General features: G+C 39.0%; 1 non-coding gene across 1 annotated transcript; it reads right to left on the reverse strand.

Annotated features, from left to right (window-relative positions):
• Positions 1-7,773: 7,773 nt before the first annotated feature.
• Positions 7,774-7,841, reverse strand: LOC142057003 (U5 spliceosomal RNA). The gene has a single exon (XR_012660515.1). It is a non-coding gene; the product is annotated as a U5 spliceosomal RNA (small nuclear RNA).
• Between the last annotated feature and the right edge of the window lie 1,886 nt (positions 7,842-9,727).

The following is a 9,727-nucleotide window of genomic DNA, read 5'->3' on the forward strand; positions in this document are numbered from 1 at the left end:
AGAGCACCAGCTGGGCAGTATATGTATGACAAGACAGAAGTAAAATTACAAAATGTTGATAAATGAGAGAAATATTCTGGAAAAATATAATATAATCCAATATGCTAAAAAATGCAAAGCTCTGCCTTTCTGCAGGAATAACAAACCACACAAAAGCTGGAAGGTAATGCAGCAGATCTGCAGAAAGGAACTTGGGTTTAAAATGAGTCACACACAAAAAAATACCATTGGCTGCAAAAAAGGCAAATACATGTGTGCTTACTCATTAAGTGGCTCTTTTGTTGTGAGTGAGGTTATATCTTCAGTAAGTGTTCTGTGGCCAGCTTGGGTGATAGAGCACAAGAAAGATGTAGATTAGCTGGAGAGAGACCAAAGGATAGCAATGAGAATGATGAAGATTGAGAAGGGACATCTGGGGAAAAGCAAAGGTGCTCGATATTTTTGGTCGAAAGACTGGAAGTTTAAAAAGCAGATTAGATGTGGATGGGAATGAGCTCTTACCTTGTCTGCCAGTCAGTTAAGAAAACATGCTCTTAAACTACAGCAAGGCAAATACAGGTTGGACATAAAGAAAGTCTTTCCAGCAAGAAGGGTAATGAAGCACTGCAGCAGTCTCCGGGACATTATGCGAAACCCCACATGAGGAATTTCTGAAAGCAGTTTGGGCAAATATCTATCAGGAATGGCATAAGAATAGCTCATGTGATCTCAGAGTAGAAGAATGACTGAATGACTCCTTCACTTATTTTCTGTTCTTATCTTCTGTAATTCCAAGGTTGTCTTCATATTTGAACATGTGTGTATTCCATTAGCTGAGACATTTACAAGTTAAATGTGACTTTTAATTTTTCTGTGCTTAAGACACAATCATCTATCACTATTTCTGCCAAACTGTCAACCAAAACAAAAGAACTATCTCATCTGACATGTGCCTGACATATCACAGGATCATGCTTTCCATTTATTTCCTGATAAATTACAAAGCCATTGAAAAACTGCATGTACTTTTGATAAATTTGCACTTTTGGTCATTTCAGCTTCACTCTGCCATCAGTCTGCCTATTGCTTCCCCTAGGGATGTTTCTCTCATTCCAACCAGCTGAGCAAGTTCAAACAGTTACCAATAGGAATCTGTAGCCAGCAAGGACCCTAGGGATGAAAGAACGCACATTATTGAAACATATCCTCTCTCCCTTCTTCCCCCTGAAGGCAACAGGTAGTGTGTCTAGTAGAGGGACAGGAGATATTAATTCCTCATCTGCAATTAAAATATTCACTCCTCTAGCTGGTGATCATACTGTTACCTTTATACTCATTCAGAAGGGTCATTCCTGGTTTTACAAAAGCATGCAGAGAACATTCTAGTTGTGCAATGTCCTAAACTATTACATTTAAAACATTTTAGTAAACTAGGATGAAATCTGAAGATCTATGAAATCAAAATAAAGGCTTTTATTGATTTCAGCAGGGTTGAATCAGATTCTTTACTGACAACATACAGAGGTTAATGCAATGGTTATGAAGTCTTTCTTCCTTTGTAATCAGTGCATTTGGTCTCATCATGACAAAAGCATCTAGAGAAACATGTACAAAGAAACAGTGCAAGAACATTTAAAGAATACTGCTTATGTCTTCTTTTGCTTACCTTTGAAATATCTGCCATATACCAACTAATGAATGTCAGGCAACCCAATCTCCCCATAATAAAACCTTTACACAGAGGCTCCACTATTGTGTAGTCTCTTCTTCTCTGCTTAATGTTATTTAATGTGAATTTTCTGCTGAGAAAGCATAAGGAGCTTAGATAAAATGGAAGTATTGCAAACTTGCCTGACAGTAAAACTGATTTTTTGTCTGCTCCTGAATATAATAGTTATATCAGTGATCACTGACATTTCTGCTTTGCATTTTATACATCATTCATTCTGTGTTTCCCAAATCCATTTCTGTAGTGTGACGTATCTGTAAAATACCAATATTTTACAGAACACTGCCCAGCACTACTGTATGCTACAGAGAAAAAAAAAATTATACTAAAAAAGTATGAACAGCTGCAATTTTAATTTAAACATTTAAAAAGTTCTCTGATGCCTAATAATATTACTTCTAGTCAGCGGTGTCGTGGTTTACATTGTACGCTGGTGAAGCAGAGCACTGAAGTGCAAACTTTGATTTCATCTAGCAACGATAATTTAGTCAGGAGTCAAAAGAAAGTCTGCCTGAAGAGACCTCCATAAGAAATCCACTGTGACAAAACTGGAATGTGCCTGGGATTTTTCACCTTGTTTGTTTCTGCTCACTGCTGTTCTTCTACTGATTGATGTGTGGTTCCTCAAATCCTAAAAGATATATGGTATGACAGGTAGACTTTTTTCCTATAGCCCTGAACTTTGTTTCTCTGAGATTTTCCTGCTGAACCAGAAAGTTAAGCAGGCCTTTTTCTGGCAGTGAACTTCTGCGTGCACTATTTTTGCAGACAGGTGAGAAATACTATATTATTCTAATAGTTTTTAGATGTACCTGAATCATAAACAACTTGGAGATAGGCTGTCATAAGGTGCAGAGAAATGAAAAATAGCATTTCCTTCAGCAACAGCACCAGATAAGTTTGTTTTCAAAAATTGCAGAGCAGTGGATGCGTTTGGTTCATGTTCAGATGAAGCAAAATGTGCAGCTCAGTGAAAATCTTGCCTTTTGCTCATGACTAAGGGATGCAAACAGCACATTACCACAAAAAGCCAAAACATATAGGTGATTTTTGAGTTAATATTCATAGCAAAAGATCATGAAAATCCAGCTCAAGACCTGTGTATTTTGCATCTTCTGAAAAGGATCCACCTTCAGCTGTTACTGGTGGGTGACGTACTTTCATTCTTCCCTTTGACTGCTAAGACAGTACAGCTAAAATTGCAGGGGGGGAAGACATGCTTAGTCTTCCTTGCACAGGAAAGTGAGCACTCCACAGTCTGCCTAACAATGCAGAGCAAAACAAAACCCGGAGCAGAGGCTGGCTCACAGGCATGCACATTATCATCTCTCTAAGCTGATAACTGCAGACGGCAGTATATGAATGAAGGTGCCACGTATGCAGCAATTATGCAATACGCATCTGCACCGTCCAGTTCGCATTAGCATCAGTTGAGCATCTTATCAGGCTAGGCTGCTTCGCAAATGAATGCTGCCAAGCTGCTGGAATTATCTGCACAGTCAGATACTAATTTTTAGCTTTTTCATCATGGCTGAAGACAGCTCCACTTGATCTCAGCAAAGTTATTTTAAAATCTGAGAGTTTGCCAATGTTTCTTTTTAAAGGATCACATCTAGTGTGACTCATTACTCTTGGATTTCATTTGTCAGAACAGCCAAGTAGCCTAGCTTTTACATTCCCAATGGCCATTATCTCTGTTTGTTAACAGCTAAATGGCTGATGCATGGATACACATTATTCCTGTGTTTTCTTGCAGAGAGCGAGCTTTTGCTGGAAAAAAGACATTAAAACAAGAAACTAGAAGGATATGATAATCCATAGATTTTAGAGAAGAAAATGGTTATTGACTGGAAATATGTATGTATGGCATAGTTTACTGAATATTAGCTCTAGGGAGTTGATTCATTGGATTTCTTTCCCTTTAGATTATACATTGCACGTGCTGAAATACAGTCTTGTGCTACTGACACTATATGTTAAATAACAATTTCTAGCAGAAATCAATACATTAATTCCAAATACGGCAATTGGTTTCCACAGTATGATCTTTATTCATCAAACTAGTGCCAGAATCTGCCTAAAAATAAGTATGTGATTGATCCTGTATATATTCAGCCATCCATTTAAGCAAGTGAAGAAGGTTCCACTGGCCACTGAATAAACCTGACTTCAGGTGAATACTTCAGTGGGTGAGGGTCTGAATCATTGTAAAATTGAACTGAAGAAACCATTTGATCAGCTGATGTGAAGCCTGAACCATGGAATTATAAGATCACGCACAGCTGGGTGGAATTCATTAGCCAACACATCAGACTTACCTTCTGATAAGCACAAAGGGGAAAATAATTGTTGCTCCATACAATAGGTGTACTACAGTTTGTGCATTTTATATCTGCAGTATGATGCTGCAGCCACTTGTTTTCTGATTAGCAGTGAATCATCATCATCATGATGATATATGGTTGCTCAAAACAATTTCATGTGATAATTAGCTCAGCAGAGAAAATTCCTACCACTAGTTCAAGATGTCAAAGCAAATGTAATCCAAAATCTTTCAAGCCGTTAAAATTTCACATTTATAAAAATACCCCCTCTAAACTGCTCCATGATAAGACTAGCATTAGCAGTAAAAAAGATATAAACATTAAAATTGTTACCGTGACCTTTAGACCATTAAATCAATTTTTTTTTATAAACAATATTCTTTGAGTAATGCTTGCTGCTAGTTGTAGATCTATTCATGTAAATGATGTTGGGCTAATTTTGCATTGGTAGATGTAATATAGCCAAGATTTCATTCTACAAAACAAATGGGAACATCTTCTAAGGTATGGAAGGCCAGACAGTGCTGGAAGACAGCAATTGCAGATGCATGTGTGACTACATCTGTAGCGCAGCTGTTGAGTAGGGTTTGCAATGAACCAGGCAAGCAGAAATTCCATTGTAGTATGGCAATGAATTAAGGTAATACTATTACCATAAATGTGCATGGTCCAGACACAGAAAACCATCATTTCACCTTTGAAGATGTTACATTTTGAGACACAATATAATTGTGTTAGTTGGACCAGTAATACTAGCTGGTTGGTTAAATAAATAATGTCTCTGTTTGTGATGACCAGTATTGTCATCACAGATTTTTTCTCATTATTTGAAAAGATTTCTTGCACTTCACCTGTGATAAAGAATTGTATTTTATAAAAAAAAGAATGTTGCTGTGTATTGTGTGCAATTAAACTGTTTCTCTGCTCATTATACAAACTAATATCTAATTAGAACACTAATACTTGGAATAATTTAAACAGCAGTTGTAGGTCGCTTCCCACTTGAGATATTCTATGATTCTATGTTTCTATGAACGGTTGTATGGCTGGAGCCATTTTGTATGGTTTGGGAGTCAACGGAATTTGTGCAGTTCAAATGCCAGAAAGGGGTCATGTGTATCAACATGCTGGCACACCTATAACACTGAGAGAAGACTTTTCACTTGATCTGTGAACATAGCTCTTTCTGCTCTTCCTTACATCTAAGCATGCCAGAAAAGCTCTGGACTTTGGGGATCACCTCTCCTCTTGGGGTGTATTGCAGCCCATTATTTGAACAGACCGTGTATCTGGCCTCAGAGTGGCCTGGCTGTGGCCCTGAACAGGCATGTCTGTCTTAATATGGCTCCAGTCTAACTGAGACTATGTTACGTGTCTGGATACCATTTTACATCAGGTACTCCTAATAAGGAGACAAGAACTTAAACCCCTTTCATTCCCCCAGTAATCCCCGTCTGTTGTACATGTTCCCACCAAGGTCAGTTCTCCCTACAAAGGGGATGATATGGTATTTCAGCATATAATTTATAGAGAAAGCAGCTGACAAATTAATTTCTAATATGTCACCTCCGTGTCACAGGTGACAGTCCAAGCTGATGGAGGGGCAGTGTGACTCGTGGGCAGCATGGCACTAGAATTCAGGGGCTGTGAATCCTCTGCCTGGCTACAGTGCATTTTTTTCTGCTGAGTGACCCTGAGCACATCATTTGTACTTTTGCAATACAAAGAAAATGATTTAGACTTCAATTTAAAACACTTCAAAATCTATGCTTGAAAGGGTCTATAAGAGAGCCAGCTATTATTAAAAACAATGCTAGGATCTGCACTAGATCCCCCCTGTTTCTGCATCTATTGTTGCTTATCTTCATCTGTCCTTTTGTTTTCATTCCTTTACCTCCCACAAACCCATTCCCACAATCAACCTTCATGAGACCACACTCAAAATGGTCCCCTTCAGCAGCCTGAAATAGCTACTTCAGTTTAAGGCAAGTAAAGAGATAGAGAACAAGTCAATAAACAAGCTGATGAAGATTTTTCCCAGTAATCCACAACAATCATATAAATGTATACATAATCCTTGTGGCCCCCCCCTCCTGCAGTCCTTCCTCTTTTCCTCTTTTGCTATTGTTCTTACTTGACATACTACACCTGCTTTAGTCCCAATGCCCTTAAAGGCAAGGGCTGTATCTTTTTTCTCTCTTTATTGTGCCTTCCATATAAATGTAGAAATGAGCATTACATTTGAAATAGTTTCAGAAGAACACTTTGATGATTTACTGTTCTGCATCTTTGTAAACACTTTGTTTTCTCCCCTGCAGGGAATCAACTGCCTCTTTTGGATCTTTTGTCACTGATTCTTTCTGAGTGTTCCTGTTTTCTCTATCACAGAGCTGAGATGGGTGCTTTTGAAAGCATTTGCTCTGCACTCATTTATTTCTTGCAGAGTCATATCACCCCAGGGCTGATTCTCACTGCCTTTTGCAAAGAGTTGCTCCCACCACATGGGGCTACTGCTGATTTCTTCCTGCCCTCTCTCTGAGGAGAGCGTTTTTTTTACTTGAGAACTGTACCTGGTTTCTGAAGTAACCCAAAGGCTGTATCTGCAACCACAAAAGAAGGAGCAAGGGTATGTGTGGCACCATGCCTGGTCTCTGACAATCGCTGTAAAACAGCCCTAAGGAACCTGAGAGCAGGGTAAGCCCAGGGCAGCACGTCCCTGGGATGCCTCTGTGGGTCAGGACTTCCTGACCCACACCATTGTGTTTATCAGTCCACAGCAGATATTTACTCCCTGAGTTTCTCTAGCTGTTTCTTGAACCTGGTTATAATTTTGGCTTCCAAAGCATCCTGTGCATATGGCATTTCAGGTTATAGATTATGTGAAGAAGTACTTTTTGTGTAAAGCCTGCAGTCTAATAGTTTCTTTTGGTGCCTCCATGTTCTTGTCTTATGAGATATAATAGCCATCATTCCCTTCCTTCCTCCTTGCCATTCATCATTTTATAAATCACAAACCCTTTTTTTTCTGTGCTGAAAAGTGCTATTGTCTTTAATACCTCTTTGACAAAACCCATTTCAAAAGTCTGATCTTCCTTGCTGCCCTTCATTGTACCTTTTGCTTTCTGAACTGGGGTGGCCACAGTTATGCCTAGCATTTAAAACTAGGATTTTGTATAGTGATATAATTATGTTTTCTTTCCCCTCCTCTACTCCTGGCCTCATTAATATACTATTAGTAGATATTACATTTCTAATATACTGGAGGCAGGGGAGGGAGGTTGGCTGGTGTTAACCTCAGAACTAGCATTTTCAAAGGAGTATCCACAAAGACTCCTGCAGTCCAAGAGATAATCATTATTAAACAGCATATTTTGCATGTAATTTTATTGTTAGAATCACAGAATGGTTGGGATTAGAATGGACCTTAAAGATCATCTAGTCCAAACCCCCTGTCATGGGACAGTCTAAATGCACTAAGTCTTCCACTAGACTAGGTGGCTCAAAGCCCCATCCAACGTGGCCTTGAACACTTCCAGGGATAGGGCATCCGCAACTTCTTTGGCCAACCTGTTCCAGTGTCTCACCACCCTCATGGTGAAGAATTTCTTCCTTAGATCTAATATAAATCTACCCTTTCAGTTTAAAACCATTACCCCCTCATCTTGTCACTAGACTTCCTGATAGAGTCCCTCCTCGTCTTTTCTGTAGGCCCTTTTTTAAGTACTGGAAGGCTGCTATAAATAAATTGTTCCTCTCCACGGAAATCTTTAGTAAAGGGCAAAATATTTACATGATCTGAAGAGAAATCAGAGTTCACTTATGCCATCACTTCTGGATTGCTTTTACTGAGACAGTGGCAGCTTCTGATCCTTTATATTGAAGTGTTAAAAGCACAGATTCTGATTCAAGTAGAAATAGAGGAGACCATGTTGATCTTTAGGTAGTGTATTTATATAAAGATCAAGAAGAGTAGGAGCTTTACTATGTCATCTAGCCAGAAACACTAGATAGTGGACCTACACAGTTTGTTTCAGTGCACTGTCCTTCCTATAGGCTCTCATTTGATCCACATATGTTGGTCTTTCCCATTTCTCCTTCCCTTCTCCGTGTTTTCTTTTGGGTTTTATTTTATAATGCAAACAAAAACTCAAAGTAAAATTCAGCCCAAACTGTTGAATTAGCTTTCTGGTAAGCCACAGGAAACCCTGCCAAGCCCACCTCAGATGCTGGACCTCTCTAGGAAGACCAACCTGGTTCTTGCAGCTCATATGTGAGCCTTCAGGAGTTTTGCTATGGGATATCTGTCTGCAGAAAAAGACGGAAGGAGGAGGGAGGACATGATCAATCTTTCAATATGTAAAAGATTAAAATAGAAAAAGGCATCAGCTGTTTCCTCTCCTTGACCATGAGTGGCCATTAGCTTAACTGTATTAAAAGTTATCAAAATATCTAGCTACTAGTGCAGGGAAAGTATGCAGTAAACTACCGAGGAAGCTAGTGGAATTTTCCCTTGGGGAATTACTATGAAACAGAAATACCTTTCAGAGGTGTTTCAGTTGTGTTTATCCTACCTCACTGCAAAGCAATAAACTGGACACTAGGAGGTCCCTCTCTGCTCTGCTTTGCCTTGAAATAAGAATTGGAATTGAAGACAATGCATCACCAGCCCACATCTCCCAACCACATTGTATTTGACTCTAATTGGTTCAACAATACCAGAAAAACACTTCTGCTCCTACTTTTAAAGAGGCAGACTTCAGAAATCTGTCAGTGAAATAAAGCCTGAAAGGGAGCATTCCATCTGGGCTAACCTTTTCCCCCGTATGTCAGTCCCTGTGAAATGTTTTATGTATGTATTCTTTGGAAATCATCTAGCAGAAACAGCTGTGTGTGCTGCCCACCTGCTAAAGCCTACAATCTAGTGTTATTTCAATTAGATTTGATTGCAGGAAAAGTTTATGAAACAGCTATCAATGATTTCATGCCATCTGGCTTCCGCTTTTTCTCCTGTTTAGAGAAACCCTGTGTTTACATTGATTGACCTTCTATATATACAAGCATGATTGAGTTTTATTATTCTTTTTATTTGTCTGATAGCAGTGTGCTTGGTGCTGTACAAACTTACAATGGAAGAGAAGCTGTCAAAGATTTCAAGCTGTGAAGTTCAGCTCAGATACACACAAGGCTTCGGCTGAGAACATAGCAGAAAGGAAATTGTATTTTAAAAATACTGGTTTACTAATTAAGATATAAAGTTTCCACTGAGAATAAAACATACTTTACCATGGTTTTAGCCATGTAAAAACTAAGTCCTTGAGCAAGACAGTACTCTGGTTCTTTTCCAGAGTCAGCAGAATGAGACAGAATCTTTATGAGGAGGAGGGGGTCATGTCTCAGGTGGAGTGGATTGTCCCTGGAGACATTTCCTTTCCTCCTTTCATCATCATGGGAGCTTGAAGACCCAGCCTAGGCTGGGCTTACCTTCTCAACTGCTAAAATCAGAGGAGATGAGTCATCCCTTAAATAGTGGACAACTTTTAACCCCCCCAAATTATAGAAATATTCTTTGGTTATCAGATGCTCTCCTATGAGCTATTTTTGCTTTAGCAACATTTAGAAGTTTGCTATCCTCTCAGGAGGAATATGAACATGAGTCTTTTAAAATGATAACTTTATTTTTCCTTCTCCCCCCAAA

This window comes from Phalacrocorax aristotelis, chromosome 4 (assembly GCF_949628215.1).
Source record: "Phalacrocorax aristotelis chromosome 4, bGulAri2.1, whole genome shotgun sequence".
NCBI classification, from domain to species: Eukaryota; Metazoa; Chordata; class Aves; order Suliformes; family Phalacrocoracidae; genus Phalacrocorax; species Phalacrocorax aristotelis.